At 42.9% G+C, this 17,756-nt stretch overlaps 1 long non-coding RNA gene across 1 annotated transcript; it reads left to right on the forward strand.

The window, feature by feature from the left end:
* The first annotated feature begins 232 nt into the window (after positions 1-232).
* Positions 233-1,325, forward strand: LOC121838017. The gene is made up of 2 exons (XR_006078403.1): positions 233-292; positions 811-1,325. It is a non-coding gene; the product is annotated as an uncharacterized LOC121838017 (long non-coding RNA).
* Positions 1,326-17,756: the final 16,431 nt, after the last annotated feature.

Genomic DNA, 17,756 nt, shown 5'->3' on the forward strand with positions numbered 1-17,756 from the left:
CATAAACATCAGTTAAACAAAGCATTTCAGTTAGGGATTATATGAATGATTGTGATTAATGAACTGTGGCTCACTATGTGCTCAAAAGTTTGAAAATGTGCACACCGTGCAACATACGTATTATCCCCATTCACATTGGTGCCACGAGGGAGGGGGGTCCTATACAGTACCACTCTGAATTTAGCCTGCTTGTTTTTCCACCCCTTTCAGGTGGCAGTTGCACTGATCTTTCCAACATTGCCCCCTGGCTGGCATGACTGGCAGAGCAGCAAGGATGGCTCATTCTCCCTAGGTTACGTGATGCTGTGCACGGAGTGACCATTTCAACTACTGACGTGTATGGTGCCTGGAGCGAGTCTTCGACTGGTGTGTTTAGCCTCCTTTACTGCCCATACATCAAAAGTGGTCACGAAGAGCCAACGAATGACGTCACAGAAGTCGAAGTGTCACGCTATTGGATGTTGCGATCCTGGCGGTTGGCCATTGAAAAGTTAAAGAGCAGCCGCGAGTACCACGAGGCGAACACGAGTGTCGCTGTTGTCACGGCGTCCCAACCACCGGCTGCTGGAGCTTCAGTGGACTGTCGAACTGGAGAGTGACCTGCAGCAGAACAGGCGTCTGCCACATCAACCACCGCCGCTGGGAGGATTGCGACCGGCGACAGTATGACACTTGTATGACGCACCGGGCAGAAATTGAGGGACCACTTCTTTGGACACTCTAGACACACCAGTCGGAGATGCATTCCAGGCACCATACCTATACAGTACCACTCTGGCTTCAGACTGCTTGTTTTTCTACCCCTTTCAGGTGGCAGTCGCACTGATCTTCTCAACATTGTCCCCTGGCTGGTATGACTGGCAGAGCAGCAAGGATGGCTCGTTTTCCCTAGGTTATGTGATGCTGCGCACATAGTGATGATTTCAACTACCCAACGAGGCATAGGGATTGTCTTTTTCTTTCAGCAGTGTTGCGAGTCTTTATTTGGGCGGTGTTGTACCTGAATGAGTTAATAAATGTTACGAGTCAGAGAGACAATATATGATGTTTTCAAGAATTTGACAAATTATCATCCCAACATCTTCATTATGGAGGTTGCATGCAGATAATATGTGCATGGGTGTGAAGTTTAGTGCGAGTGAACAATCATAAAAAAGGTCAACTCACTTTGTCTCGCCTTTATTGCAGTGGAAGAATTGTGATGTATTTTTTTCTTCACGAGGCAATAATATTTTGATTGTGGAGTGGGCACAAAAGTGTTGTGCCCGCGAATCGAGCTTGGTGCAAACCTGTGCATAGTAATAAATCTTTTAGAGCAAAAAAAAAAAAATTAAACCGGTGGCTATTGTTTCATTAGATATTGTTTTGGGGAAAGTTGGTAAACACTCCTCAGCATAGTACTAAACAATGCTTTCGACACATCCACTTGTCAAATGTTGCAGAAATCTTAAGAAAAAAAGATATGCCTTCTTTCAGCAAAGCCTTTCGACTAACTTTAAGCGAGATGTATTTCGAGAAGTATAATGTTTTGTGGTGAACAGCTACTGAACAAATACAGTAGTGAAACAACACATCAAAACTTGTTAAAAAAATTTGTTGAAATGTGTCGCATCTGTAAATGGATTCGAGTGAGTTTTCAGCAGCTATATGACCAATTTTGTTCTAAGCAGCCATTTGACCCTTCAGAGATCACTTGAGAAGTTGAAATGCATGGCAACACCAAACTAGAAAGCATTCCTGATTTTTCATATTTATTTTACTGACGCAGGGGGCAAGTACATACTACACGTCATTTTTTTAAAACAAGTAATCCAGCACAAACAACAAAGAAGTGGGAATAACTGCTGCAATAAAGTGGATATTTGGGGCAGTTGGTTCATTGCAAACAAAAAGCGCCGAATAAATGCAGGGACACAGACGAAGGGAAACAGGACAAGGCGCCTTGTCCATTTTCTCTTTTTCTGTGTCCTTGTATTTTTTCGGCGCTTTTTGTTTTTAACAACTGCTAGCATGCATACAGGGAACGTTACATATTAGGGGTCAAGAGCTTGCATCAGCAAACGTGCGTGCGCACCACACATGCTTGCTCAGGTCCTTCGCGCCAGAAGCTCTGGAGACTTGTTTATTTTCGGTAAGCGGGGGAACCCACCTGATAGTTTATGCAGGCAACTGCTTTGAAGTTCTCATAAATGTCCGCATAATCGCCACCGGGGCCCGGGCTCTTGATACACGCGTGCGTGAACCCGGTTACTCGAAGGAGGCAGATGATTCCGGGAGCGCCGGGGAAGTGGACGAGTCCGAGCAGTCCGAGCAACAGATGCCTTACGGTGAGACGAGTCGCAGCGTGACGAGCAACTGTAGCTTGGGTATCAGCGGCAGCCGCCTGTTGTCGTCGTTCGGACCAGGCCGTCAAGTCGCGGCCGAGCAGCTCCCGTGCCGTTGCCGTTCGTCGTCGCATATCCCGGTGGGATGCATTCAATCACGGAGAAATGGCCGCTTCTCTCGGCGAAAAATATCCGTCACCGAGGGCAACACCGCAATTACAGGACACAAATATTGAACGCGGCGATCCCACATGCGACATCACATCAGCAAGCCGCCATGTTGAAATGACTACGAAGTCGCGTTCAAGATAGGTCCAACCCAGTCTTGAAATTTGGGCACTTCAAGTTCGCTTCAAGCTCCGTTCAAGATCGGTTCAAGTTAAGGTGCGTTTATGAAGCGCGCTTGCTCGTCGCAAGACGGACTTGAGCAAGTTGAAGCTCGACTTCAGAGCAAGTCACATCTATGAATTCGGGGGTAACTCTCACCCAACCAGGCAGATATCTGTCGAATATGTTTACTTTCAAGTTAGGAGGCCCGTGTAGTGCTCCCAATACTAGACAGGTGTCATGTATTTTTACCTTACACCAAAGTGCTTCGGCCAGTTTCTGTTCTTCCGTTTGAACAAAAGAAATTCCTGATTTAAACACTATTGCAACACCTCCGCCCCAAGTTTGCCTATCTTTTCGAACTATTTCATACCCTGGAGGCACGATTTTGTTGTTCGCTATATTTCAGTTAACCCAGTTTCAGTTATTACTATTATATCTGGATCGTACGCCCACAGAATGTGTCCCATCTCCGACACCTTGTTTATAATACTTCTTGCATTTTGATTTATAACTTTCAACGTATGTAACTTTCCTCGAGTCCTTTCTGGTATATGTCATTTATTACTCTGGCTATTACATTTATATCGCTCACCACTAACATGATTCCAAACGCAAGCTTCATTCTCCAAGATCATTTTATTAAATCTCAACTTGATTTTAACGCCGTTATACCTTTCCTGTTGAGAACTTCTCCAAAGACATTTCCGTGCCGTCCTGACGAGTTTAGAATAATCCTCAGAAATTCGTAAAGCCGATCCCCTTAGCTTTAAACAGTTTTCTCTGTAGTCGATGAATTTAATAATAATAGGTTTTGTTTTTCCTTGTAGTTTTTGTTCCAAGCCCGTGCAACCTTTCGATGCTCTTGGTCTCTACACCTAGTTTTTTTTTAGGAAATTTTTTTTTGTATTATGCCTAGCTAGGATATATTCTCTTTCCGATTCTGCCTCGTGTAATTCATGAATGAAAAAATTGTTACCTCGGCTCCTGTTCCCAATGTTGTGAATGGTAACGGTTAATTCTTCTAGGTTTTTTTTGTAGTTTCACAACTTGCGTTTCAGTATTGTTGGTCCTATCTTTCAGAGTCTGCAGCCTACTTAATTTAGATTCCATTGTAGTTAGTCTTCCTTCAATTTGCGTAATCTTCAGCTGGGTTTCTAGGTAGGATGTTTTTATTTCAGCGAAATCTTTAGAACTTTCTTCAAACAGTACCTCAATATCAGCACTGGGATTCAGTTGTACATCACCACTTAAGAGCAGACACTCTTTCAGAACTACAAACACTCATAACACATTTGGAGTAACACTTTTTGGCCCGGCAGTAGCAGCAAACAAATGTTGTTGCTTCTAAAGGACTTAGTATCAAAGTACGTGGCACCAACCTGAACGCAAAAAAGAACGATTCGATTAGGCGTCATGTCTTCGCCGCTGCAGCCAGGCCAACTGAAGTGATGGTTGGGATAGATACGTTTTATAAAGCTGAGATCGTCACAGCTGATGGTACATTCCATTGGTCCACGCATCGCCCGTCAATTGCTGATGAGAAAGGCGATTCCCAGGTTGGCTCAGCGAAGGGAGCCAGGCCTCGGGCCGTAGTTCCGTGGGTTCCTAGTTGGTATCTGGCAGGGCCATCCCCGATGCGCGCGTCAGCAAGCAGGAGCTGAACGCAAGAAAAGGACAACCTGATTAGGCGTCATGTCTTCGCCGCTGCAGCCAGGCCAACCCTTGGTGCCACCAACATGAACAATAAAACTGGTAAACAAAAAGAAAAATCTTGAACGCACAAAAAGTTAAGAGACAAATGTAGGATTACCCAATTGGCGACGGTACATTGTAACAGCTGCAGATATATCCAGGTGTGGTGGAGCGATGTCGTTAATCATGACTGAATCCAGAAAGAGGTGAGGTATTGCACAGTGAGTGAGCATAGAAGCATACAAAATGCCTGATTAGACGTGAAGGAACATGGAATTTCACGCTTTCAAGGAGTTGCGGAGAATCAAATGCACCATTAGCAACCTTGTGCAGAAAAACAAAGTCTCGAACAGATCTCCTGAGACAGAAGTGAGAGTGAAAATCTTTGGAGTACATATATGTTCACAATTATAATAAAAGCGCTTCTCAAAGTATCTATCATAAGCAATTCGGATAACCTTCTTCTCAACATTTTCGACTGTTATAGCCTGTGTCTTAGATATTGAAGTCCACATGACAGAAGCAAACTCGAGTCGTGACCTCACTAGGAAATTAGAAAAGGTGTATCAATGAAAGGGGTTGTTTAAAATTCCGCGTCAGGCGGGATATTATTCCTAATACTTTATAAGAATTTCTGACGAGTAAAGACACGTGATTTCTGAAATGTACTAGAATAGATAAATGGGCTAGTTGGTACATTACTGAATGGAAAGCACCGAATAAACAAGGACGAAGAAGGGGACACAGACGAAGCGCACTCTCAACTGAAAGTTTATTGAACCAAACATTGACTATAAATACCTTATATCTGGGTGTTGGCTCAAAAAGAAAAAAAAAAAAGGCTCTTTATCTGTTAAGTGCAGTGACGGCGCACTAATACACAGACTCTCCGCTTGCTCTTTTACGCGGAATGTCTCATGTATTTCTCGAGCTGTTTGGTTTGCGTATCTGCCCAAAACGGTTATTTTTTTCCAATTCCGGGCCACATGGGCAGCTGTCAGAGTGCACCTCAAGATTGCCCGACGGGGACTGTTTCACTGACCAGGCATGTTCCCTGGCCCTCTCATTCATGCAACGCCCCCGTTTGGCCCACATAACATTTTCCGCAACTCATTGGTATGTTATATACCAGTGACGTTGCGCACTCCACGTATATTGCTTAGCGTGTTTCTTTTGACACTCTTTACTGTCTCCCTTTTCGTTGTTTATTCTTGAGCATAGATGACACAGCTTGTGTGGCGCTGAAAACACGACTGGCACTTCAAAATGAGCCGCCACTTTTTTTAGATTGTGAGATAGATTATGAATGTAAGGAATCACCGCCGTTAAGTTAAAGCTCAGTGAAAACACACGCCAAGATCCTTTACGAGATGTACACTCTGTATTGGCGATCCCTCAAGATAATACGTAAAGTCAACAACAGCATACCGACGGCACAAGGAAAGCAGTTTTGTTTTTGCGGTGCTATGGAACAGTTGATTTGTTTTGCACCATTGAAGAATGCTTGACACGCCATTTTGTGAGATATTTAGCGATCTTGAAGTGCATGCATGCTTTTGAACATCTTAATGTCGTCAGCGAAATGTTATAGCTCAGATGTATCTACGGAAGACACAATAACATTTATAAAATCAGGAACAACATAGGGCCTAGGACTGATCTCTGAGGAATGCTGGAAGTTGTAAAAAAGAACTGCGGAACTTGAGTGAGTAGTGCTTGACAGTGTACAGCAGTTGTGCCGCCTCGTCTTTGTTATTAGAGGCTCAAGCTGGTTGTGCTACGCATGAAAAAGCTGCCTTGAAGCTGGTAGTTCCCGTGCCACGCTCGATGATGCGGTACTTTCTTTTTCTATATTGTTCTTGCGTAGAAGATCACTTTCACAATGCAGATGTCTTGCAGTTTAATGCCAGAAAAGTTGTTCCAAATCTTCTTCTGTTCGGTTTCGTCTACGGCAGTCGCCGAAACACCAGTAGAGAGGACTTATTCGGACAGTTGGCTACTAAACGCAGTGGCTGAAAAAACTTACGCTAGATTTTACACGCGGTACATGCCCTTCGCTTCAATTCTCAGACGTTGGAACGCCCAAACAAACCTAGAAGAGTGCGAAAACCGTACGCTAAACGGTCTATTGTTCCTCGTGCACGTCTGGGACTCCGAGCACCGCTACAGCGATACGGTTGATGATGTCTTACTGGTGGTATTATGAGAAGCGATCTTACACAAAAAGCGTATCAAGTAATAAAAAATTCTGATTTTCACGAACAAGTCTGAAATCGTCGGCAAGCAGCTACACATCACGACTACCGCACACCAAATCAACTTCCATCAACGAGCTGTGGAGCTGCCATCTTACCGGTGACGTCACGTCTATTGTGAGGACACGTGAACAATAGTAAAAAAATTGTACAATATGGCTGCCACCAGGAAGCTTGTGTTTTTTTTTTTTTGAGGGGGGGGGGGCAGTTTCGGAATTTTGATTTATCAGCTTAAGGCCCCCTACTTCATTGACCCAGGAGTAGGAACATTATACGACCAGTTCTCAATCGGTATACGGGCATAAAAAATCGTTTAAATAAACCATAAACCGGAGTGCATTAAAACGTTTTACAAATCTATCTTTAGCTTCAAAGGTGATTGACGCTGGATCACCCAGATGAACCCACACACGCTCAGGTTGGCTGGATCTACTTTTGGGAATCATTATCAAAGATTTCACGTTTTTGTTTTATATTGTGTCATCTGTGAGTATAGCAGCGTCAACCAGACAGTTTTTACCCTTTTTCCTCCATGCATATATAAACTATTTTTGTAGTTTTTTTTTTGAAAACCACACTCATAAAACTTCAGCATGATCAATGCCCCTCCTAAAGAAACCTTTTCTAAAAAGTTTAATCGCACTCAGTATATTCGCTTATTGAAAAAAAAAAGAAAGAATGCGTGCTATTTGTGCTTCGGAACACCTTGTAGATTCTGGTAATGCCAAATTGCATTAGGCCTAGAACGTCGGCGTGAACGGCTTCTTTTCACGTTGTCTCCTTGGAAGTTTGTTTTTCTTCCACTTAGGACTTATAGCGAAGTTCTCTGAATGACAGAGTTCTGTAGTCCGGAATTGAGACTGCATTCCTAAAAGGCGGTCGAAAGAGGGCCCGTTTTCTGCTGTTACTGTGTTTGCTCTACCGGAAGTGATGTTTTTTTTTTTTTTTTTTTTTTTTTTAATTCCAATCCGCTTTCATACCTTTTCCTTTTCGGTGTCAATTTTTTTTTTTTTGCATGCTTGGAAACGACGGCGAAAAGGAAAGGCGCGCTGCTTACGTGGTTGATATGTCCTGGGGTGCTATTCTGGTCGCAAACGGGTACCTTTCGAGTTGTGACGTATCGAGAAAGAAGGGGCGGAGCCTCCAACTAGAATGATTTTTGTTTGAGGCTCCGCCCCAACGTTCGGGCTCACGCACGCGGTCGGCTAGAATCTGACGATCCCCCTACGTCGCGATGACGTGTCCACGCAGTTGGGGCAAAGAAATCCCCGCATTTCCCCCTGTTCTTTTTGTTATCTTCTTTCTTTCCTCCGGGAGTTAAAACGAGCGAATAACGGAGAAAAGTCTACCTTCCGGAAAATGGAAGGAAGCAGAAAAAAATAATATTATCCTTTGATAAAATACGAAAGATTATTTCAATAATTATGACGTGAAGTAAATTTAGCTAAGATATCTCAGCTTGTTTTCTCGAAGTCTTTCGCTACGGTATTTGAAAACAAACATGGCGAAAACCGCGGTAACGACCTTGTGGTGTATGTGTCTTGTTTGCGTCGTTGCTTTCCCTGCTTCTGCGCGATACGGATGGCATTACGAGAAAAAAAAAATATTACGTGAAGGTGCGCTGCGACACCGATCATCCTTTGTGAAGCCGCCGTGAACATAAGCTGCTAATTAAATTTCTTCTTTGCCTGTGAAGGAGACTTCCAATGGATACAGAGCTGACGACGACTCTGTGGGAGTATATGACAAGTCATGAGATCGACGCAGAGTGCAATGGTTGTGAGCATTCTGTGGATGATGCAGGAAAGTTTCTTCGGGCAGTTTTAATAATGCTTTTGCTCCTTTCCTCACTGCAGTGATTATGCCGGTATAGTTTCCATAAGCCATGCTCTTCTCTTTCGGCGCTGAAGAAATGCACGTGACGGCATAATCTCGGGCCGTCTTTTTTACTTATTTCTATTTGCAGAATAGCTCGCGCAAAAAAAAACAAAAAAAAACGGCTTTTACGTTTTTACACGTTCCTACATAGGCACCTCGCTTTCCCATTGGCTTCTTTGCGCGTGACGATTCAACGCCATTTGCCATGGAAACGTTCGTGAAACTAGAAAGCCTCTGTTTGCCGCTAACAGTCGTTTTTCGAGTTCGGGTTGTGACGACAAAATGACGTAAGAACAAGAATGCACGGGACTATTTGCATTGTTTTAACTCGACAACCGTACCCTTGGCGAGTTAAACTCGAAAGAACATGGCCGCGATGCTCGTCGGATCGACCGCGGCTGGGGTTTGACATGCGATCGGTCACTTGATCAACGCGCACACGAATAATTTCGTGCTGTTGGATGAGCCCATTCGGCGGCAGGACCGGGTCGAAGAGCACAGTGAGCTGGCGTTTAACGTCTCCGATGTAACGCTTGGCAAGATGCAAGACTTGGCTTCTATTTGTGCCGGTGTTATGAAGCTTGAAAGTGGTGGTGTTGTTGTGGCTCGTACGGTAGCGTTGATGAGATTATGAAGACGGTAATAGACCTTTATTCAGCGTTGCCGTGCATTAAGATTCAAAACCTCACCTTGACACAAAGGGAACCACGTTTCCGCGAGCACGGAGGCAGCAGCCAACGGTTTGAGAGAGAATTGTGCCGCCGCCACGACCGCCAGCGATCGCCCCAACGGCAAGAAAACAAACGACAAGCTCATTGAGGTTTGTGTAGTGCTGCCTACTGATTCATCGGACGACAAAGGTGAATGATGTAAAACGCAACGTAAGTTTGCCAGCGTTTTGCAAAACGAATTCGTTTCGTTGAAAATTTAATTTGTGGAATTCGTTAACGCCTTGAAAGTTTGACGGGGACCGCATTGTGAACGCAGGCTTCACACAAGTGTTTTCTACAGTGTGTGCTTTGGCTGCATGCATATAAAGACAAAAACACTGCCTATATGGTGCATAAAATAAAAGAAATTTCGTTGATCTTGATAATGTTGACTATCTATTGAGTGCTGTTGATAGTAGTTTCGTAGCCCGGAACTTCTAAGGGGGTGAGGATGGAGGGGGGTTGAGGTGGCTGGGATGTTCATGACTTGGGGTGCGGGGGGGATGGTGTCGGAATTTGTTTGTATGTTCTAGGGCCCGCCGGATTTGGGGAGGGAAGGAGCGAAGCCCTTCCCTCCCCAAAACGCCACGTCCGGCTGCAAGTTCGCGCACTCAAGGTTGACGTGCTGTAGCGTTTCTTCGGTGCCTTGGGTGCACAGAGTGCATCGCACGTCGGTGTCCGTGTACTTTGCCCGAAGTGCGCGCGTTCGCAGCATGCCTCCCGGGGCGTCAAACAGAAGTCCACTGCTCCTGCCGTTGTCCATGCTCATGATGCCCGGCGCTTCTAACATATCAGGTTCTCGTGTTTAAGCTTTTGAACCGGCCAGGTATGAAAGGTACGACGCAGCCAAGTTTCGGGTACAACCAAGCAACGTCAAAACAAAAAGCGCGCTGGGGGACATAAGCAGCGAACAATTCAGGGGAAGGGCAATGAAATATCAACCCACTGTGAACAGACACTAGAGCAGTTATACGACCTCTGGAGCGACTAGAATCTTCAACTGTGTCGTTTGCTACCGGAAACGTTCTAAAATATTTTCTGAATAAATAATAATAAAAAAAGTTAAGGCCTTTATATTGCGGGCCACCACATAATCAGTGATATTGTTTTACCCTACACTTCTGCCTGTAAAACATCAGGGTCAATGCAATAATGTTAGAGATGAAGTACCCATGTCACACAGAATAATTTATATTGCAATAGGCTTTGCAATTTTAGCAAAGTAATTCGTAGTAAAAAAAAATCAAACGAACAAGTAAAAAATTAAAACACAGCGTGTCTAAAGCTTGTTATAAATTCAAACACGAATTCTAAATAAACAAAAAAACCTTTTCGTAAAAACAGTACATTTCTCTCCTGGTGACCATTTTTTAACCTTGACTAGGTGAGGTTTCAACAATGTTGCATATTCAAAATATTTTGTTGGCAATTGCAGGAGTACTGACCCGCGACCTGGAGTCCTGTCCGGAATTTCCCGTACAACAAAGTAAACAAAAAAGTACTTGCATATGGTTGCACGTCCCCGTTCGACCTTCAACAACTTCTCCTCTAATTACCGTTTTTTTCCCGACTTCTTTGTTTCACTTGGGCTCAAGTTCTAAATTTTGTTCGTTTCCTGAATTGGGGGTAGCGTCGGTGAACAATGGAATAATTTTTGAAGCTACGCGCAGAAGGTTACACATGAGCGGTGGCTTTAAGGTCGTCTCACTTTTATTCTTTCTTGGTTTACGGGGAAGAGAGAGGGTGCTTTAAAGTGCGCAGAAAAAAACTACCTCGACGACTTTCTGCTGGAAAATCATACTGTGTCGCGCCAAGGGAGTCACACGTCGACATTGCAACGGACGCTTTTCAGTGTTATAGTTGGCGATCATGTCTGGGTGGTCGTGAATTCACAACAAAGACAAACCAGCCTTGCAAGTGATTCGTGCAGGTGAGTATTGCAGTTTGGAATTAAGCATGTTACTTTTTAATCTCGCTTGCCTTGCTGTAAGAAAACAGTATTTCTTGTAGCATTAAGGAATTAAAAAAACGATAAAGTGAATATCAACCTTGTCCAAATGTGATTCCAGCCGAATTTAAACCTTAAAAAAAAATACACCAAAATACTGCGCATTCTCTATGCTCCGTTTTTTTTACAATTTGCTGAAGAGGCACACTTCGCTTCGTCTTTTGATCACCTCGCGGTGCCTGATCAATATGAACAACATTGCTTGTAGTGGTCCAGTACTCCAAGAATATTTGCACGTATGCTGTGCTTCTCTGCTCCGCGAGAAAATGCAAGCATTTAATTTTTTTTAATATCTGAAAACAGGATCATGCTGCATCAAGGGGATTAAGGAAAAATCACCTCTTTGAGCCTTTACATAAAAAGTGAGACGTACTGTGAGAAAGGATCATCAATTACTTCGACTAGATTTTTTCTTTAAATTTTACAGCCGATCAGCACAGGTGAATTTTAAGCGATTGGAAAGCTATCCAGGTAAGCTGACATGACCAGGTTGTCAGATTCATGAATCCGATACAAAAGGTGTAACATTCATTACCAATCAATACTTAAACCCACACGCCGACCCGATTCTAGCATTGGTTTGTCATTCATACTGCTAAATAATCAGGCATTCTTGAGCATGGGTACGGGGACTAATCGTTTGGGAGTATCTCTCATCGCAATACCCATCACTACTCTTACTATTTACATGCCGGTGTATTTTTAGTTATGATCTGTCATGCGCGCTGGTAAATAACCTTCGAGGAGTTTTGCGCGTAGTTAAAGTAAGTAATCACCCCGAAGTAACCCTCACGAAAAATAATGCCGCCATAGCAGTGTTGGCGGGGACACGTTGCATGTAACGGCGTTACCGGCAACGCATTACATTTTTCGGTAGCGCAGTAACGTACTAATAACATTTTCAGAACAGTAACGGGCAATGTACTTACTTTACTTATTTCAAGTGACGAGCAACGTAGTTACGTTCCTCCTTACACCTTCTTCATAAAACATGGAAAAAAGTACACTCACATTTTTTTTTCTTGTTTCTCTATACTTCGTTTGACAATAGTTCAGTCGCAGACGACGCTAAGAGATGATGAAACAAATCAGACAACGTCAAAAGGGCACCATCATGGTGTTCGTCATGTTTCTAGATGGGCTCTATTATCGCTGAACCAACTGTCAACGAAGAAGGCCCAGTGATTTGCACTTTTGACGCAGCTTCATTGCTCCCATTAGCCCGTGGCGACGGCTGCGGTCGTACTCAAGCTGAAACGAAGTATACAGCCATTAACTATCGCGCTCATTCCGCTTGCCCTCAAAATTTTGTGCCTTTTCCACGCGCAAAAAAGTTTCACTTTAGAAAACCCCGACGCCCACGCCCTAAGTCAAACTCAAAAAACGTTGTTGCAAAAAAAAAAAAAATAATAATAAAACGCTCTTCGTGTCATTTTAAACCTAACAAGTAGCGCAAAAGTAACCTGCGTTAATTTTTATCGTTAATGGTAACGGTAACACGTTTCCTTTATTTTGGTGTAACGTAGATCGGTAACACATTCTTTTATTTTGCGAGTAACGAAGAACGTATCTTCTTACTTTTTTTTCGGGAATGCCTACAACACTGCGCTATAGCTACCGAATCGCCGTTCGCTTAGCTCCCTAATGATTTCTTCTCGCTGGGATTTGCTTACGAGTATACTAATCCAGCTTCCAGTTTCCACCTCCCCCTTTCAAGTTCCTCTGAATAATAAACATTCCACACATCACAAAGTATTTTTGAGCTCCTGACCGCGACGTTTTCACGATAACCTCAAATCAATTTTTACCCAGAAGATTGGCGAATAAGTGAAGTATCACGCGTCTTTTAATCTGATGATTCATTTTTTTTAGTAGATTATTTACCCATCGCGCTAACCTTTACAACCAGTAAATATTTTGAACACGTCATACTTCCTCTGGCAATTCACTACTCAGAGGGACATAGAATTGTCTTCAATTAACCATATTCGCAGCGATTGCCGATGTCTAGGGTTCCGTGTGCTCAAATTTTATGTGTTCTAAAATACGGAGGTTGTTTTTCAGAGTTCACTTGTCGCTGTAAATTCGTGGTCTATCGGAGTTTATTTTTGTTAGACTTCAAATTCATTGATATTCAAAGTTTAATTTCACTGCGTTTCAATTTTCAAAATTCAATATAAAAATAAATCTTCGCGCAAAAACATGCCTTAAATTTATAAAAAGATTCACTCTTATCGAAATATATTTCTGCAGCTGCATTTGGCATTGACGCCCTTGGGAGTGGCAGCACTAACTGCCCCACGATAAATCTTGAAAATAAGTTTTGTTTCAATAAACGTTGGTACATTGAAACAGCCAAACTCCTGGACGTAGTCTTTGGGAAGAATAAACGCTGCAGCCCCGCCCCCGCCCCCCCCCCCCCCCCCCCCCCCGCCCCTTTTATGAAACCTAAATAGCCATATATTTCACTGTTCGTGAAAAAAACGAGCCCTCTATCTAAGAAGCTCGAGAGGATGGTGTAAGCTGGAAACCGGAATAGTGCTTTTGTGGTCACCCAAAAGTACATTGACCCGTTGTTCCGTACGCTGTACTGAACCATTGTGCTGAACCAACCCTAACGAGACAAGCGGGACACTCCCTTTTTCCAATCGTAAACTAAAGGAAGAAGAAAAACACTTTTGTGGCGTCTCCTAAGGACGACTAACCTTTTGCCCTGACAAACTTTATTCGTGAAATACCGACTTTCTTTTTTTCTTTTTATTTGTTTGCCATCCTGACCTCGAAATACGAACTTTTTCAGATGAACCCGAATTGGTTCAAATTTTACCGGCCAGTGTTTTTTGGAGTTGTTCAGATTTATCCGAAAACACGCAATCCTACCGATGTAGCATTCCTCTGGCTGGATTTATTCCCGACTTTCACTCATCTTTAGATGCTGGCATGAAGGTTGATGGAATATTTCTCGATTTAGAACCTTCGATCACGTTCCTCACCACAAGCTTCTATTAGAACGCCTAGCTTAATATTCACCCTTTACATTCTCCCATGAATTTAAAGACCTGTCATTGAGGATTTATTTGACTTCTATGAAAATTCCAACTCTTCTTCTGTCCAAATTACGTTCGGTGTTCCCTAATCAGCGCGCTTTATGGCGTCTTTTCTATGGTAATTACTTCACCTGTGTTTTCGTTTTTGCGAGTTCCACTATTTACTAATGATTGTGTCATCTGTTGTGACATTTCTTAAATGTAACAAGTTCCCGGAAGGTCTTTACCTGGACGCCAGAAGCACATCCGATTCGTTTTAGCCAATGGCGCGTATTTTTACAAAATATTAAGTGTTATTTATTGGTTGCTCACCTCGGATTTTAGCCTTGTTGTTTTTTGAGGGAAATATACTTGAACTTAATTTCATTGACAGGATTCTTTCAATTCGAACAGATAAAGAAAAACAGGGGCCATAGTTGCATGGGTGCCTTCTTCACAATGTGTTTATTAGGATGGGCGGAGATTACATGATTAGCGATATAACTCATTTTTGATTATCAACTTTTATCTATTGGTTTCGGGTTGTTGTTGTTCTTAGAACGTTCTTTGTTGCCCTGTTATATATAATGTATACATATATATATATATATATATATATATATATCAGTGTGTCGAGCCGAAAAAAATACGGGTTCGGTTACGGTTCAGGTTCAGGTAAATTTATTTTGTTCCGGTTCAGTTCCGGTTCGATTAATTCAATCCGCGAACCGGTTCGGTTCGCTGAACCGGTTCGCGAACCGGTTCGGAAATTATAAATGACAAATTGCAACGTCAAAATAAATTACAAATAAAACATCTGAAATCAGCACATACGAAACGGGATACATCGTAGTGTAAGGCTCAGGGATTTCTACCAGGAATGATTTCTTTATGTGCACTCAAAGGTTACCTCACCGACGTTTACGCATTCGGACTTCATCTAATTGGGTCCGACGCAGTAGCTGTAAAATCCGCGACCTCCTTACAAACCCACTTACAAGTAGAAATCGCTAACTATCCCGCCACCTCGGCGTGTAAGCAATTGAAGGAACAGTGGGGAGAAAATACAGCTTTCTTTATTTGAACTAGCCTTCGGTAACTCAAATTAGACCCTTAAAGAAGTTTTCATTAAACAAGATACGGAATATGAAAAACACTTCACCGAACGCAACGCCAGGAGGACGTAATAGGATAAATATTAAAATAGAAGAGTTCGCTGTCTCACAAATATGTTAGCTTCTAAGTGCCTATACGAAACCGGATGCATTATTATCAAACTCCACAGCCTTTTCTTTTCTCATTCCGATGGAAGGAAGCTTCAAGAACTCGCGCGTTCTAGAAACGTGTTATGAAATGAGCACACAGCAGCATTTAGGATTTACGAGATTGTAAAAAAATAAAATCCCGTGACGCGATTTTTTTTTTTTTTTGCACAACCTTCCAAGTTTTTTTTTTTTCCGTGCAAGCCGCGACCAGCGCAATACTGGTTCCTATGTCAAGATTTATGGATGCAGCGTTTGTCAGGATTCATGGATGCAGCGTTTATATTCCTAAGACTGAGTGGAGAAGAAAAATATGTAAGCGAGGCGTGTGTCATTTGACGGCACTTAAAAAACAAATGGCATTGATAGCACGTTCATTGTCAACAGCGCGTGGCCGAACCGTTTTGACATGAGCCGGTAACCGCTATTTTTTTTCCGGTTCAGTTCCGGTTCGGGTTCATCGCAATAACAATATAACGGTTCGGGTTCAGTTCCGGAAAAAATACCGGTTCGGTTCCGGTTTTCGGTTCGGTTTGGTTCCGGTTCGACACCCTGATATATATATATATATATATATATATATATATATATATATATATATATATATATATATATATATATATATATATATATATATATGTTTAGGGTCCTGTTGTAATTTTAGCAGAGACAGTGGTCGCAATGAGGGGCTGAACCAGTTTAGACAGTTTCTGAAACACCAACGGGCTTCAGATATTTACAAATCGGTTTTCGTGTTTTTGTCACATGATTTTGAACCTGAAAGTAGAAGGAGCGCCCAAAATGTCCTCCATTGTGACGGCTGGAAAAACGACATATTGTTTTCAAGCGCTGCGCCATTACCTCGACAGCGCGACGTCGACGTATCAGCAAAGGACGCGCTACCGAGACAATGACAAGTTGCGCAAAAAGAACTACGTCACACCTCTATGCATCATTCTGGACGAAAGTTCTGAAGATCTTTCCGCCTCCACTTCTGCTTCCACTCAAAGTGCACTGCGCTCAATGGCGAAGGCAAAAAAAAAAAAAAAGTGATTACGCATTAAAAAGTTTTTGTAAAATACACTCCGTCATTTGCTTCGCGAAAAATTGGATATATATTTTTAAATATAATTTTAAACACGAGCAGAAATCGAAACCGAAACTTCGGCTCCGTCCTGCAATATCAGCCTCAAGCTGCAAAGAACATGCCTATCACGTGGTACGAGGTGTCACGTGATCCTTTATTCAACGACGGGCGAGATGGGGCGGCCATGTGCCAGACGCAAGCGTCGTCTGCACCCGACTCTTCACCACTTTTTGGTGTTTACGGCATTCGGCGACGTCTGCAAAACTGCGGCATAAGTCTGCACACGCTGTGTCCGTGGAGTGGACGAAACTCCGAGAGAGACGGCGACGGTTCCGACGTGGGAGGCGGCAGTAATGGCGGAGCCACGGCGGGGCGGCCGAACGGCTCCCAAGAAGCACCCTGCGCAGGCGCGTTACGCCAATCACGTGGACACCGCTGAGCGCCGAGAGGAAACGTTGTTGACGTCACCAGCTACGCTTGTCCAGAAAAGTAAAACAAGCAAAAGGGGGCGATGGTGATGACGCTTAGCTCAATGTTGGCTTCGCCCACGCTCGAGTCGGCCGATTTCGGCAACTTGGCGAGTTGCAATGAACGAAACATTTAGACAGAACTACTTCGTAATATTTGCCGAGTGGTCTTCCTAGGTGACACTGAAAAAAACTGCATTGTTTTTCTCAAAACAAAAATGAAGCGGAGTTGCCCTTTAATGAAACATCTTGAGCATATATTTCTACATTTCTTTTTAGTAAATTTTCGCACGTTACTATTATATTAATCTCACCCTTGGTATTTCACTCGTGTTTTTAACTCCTCATTTTATTATCATTGTATAAGTTCCTAGCGTTTTGTTAACATTGTATAAATTTCTCTGATGATGCATTACGACTGGTGGTTTGAGTGGTTAGGGTCCAGTCTAGGTGTTCCAGACCTTTTTCCCAGGAAGCATTTCAACATTTCGTTTGTTGGAACAATAACTGAATATATAAATATATAATAATATTAAAAACGTATATCGTTACTATTATTGTTTTTATTTGTTTTTGTTTAAGACCCGGTACGGCTCGATTAACTCTCCGAGCCTTCTGTTCGAAGTGAGCCTCAGAGTTCACGTGTGCCTACACGGCTTCAATCATCTTTTTATATAGCTCGACATTTTCTTCGTCTTCGTTTCTATAATCTTCGTT

This window comes from Ixodes scapularis, unplaced genomic scaffold, assembly GCF_016920785.2.
Source record: "Ixodes scapularis isolate PalLabHiFi unplaced genomic scaffold, ASM1692078v2 PGA_scaffold5__190_contigs__length_132052651, whole genome shotgun sequence".
Lineage (NCBI taxonomy): Eukaryota > Metazoa > Arthropoda > Arachnida > Ixodida > Ixodidae > Ixodes > Ixodes scapularis.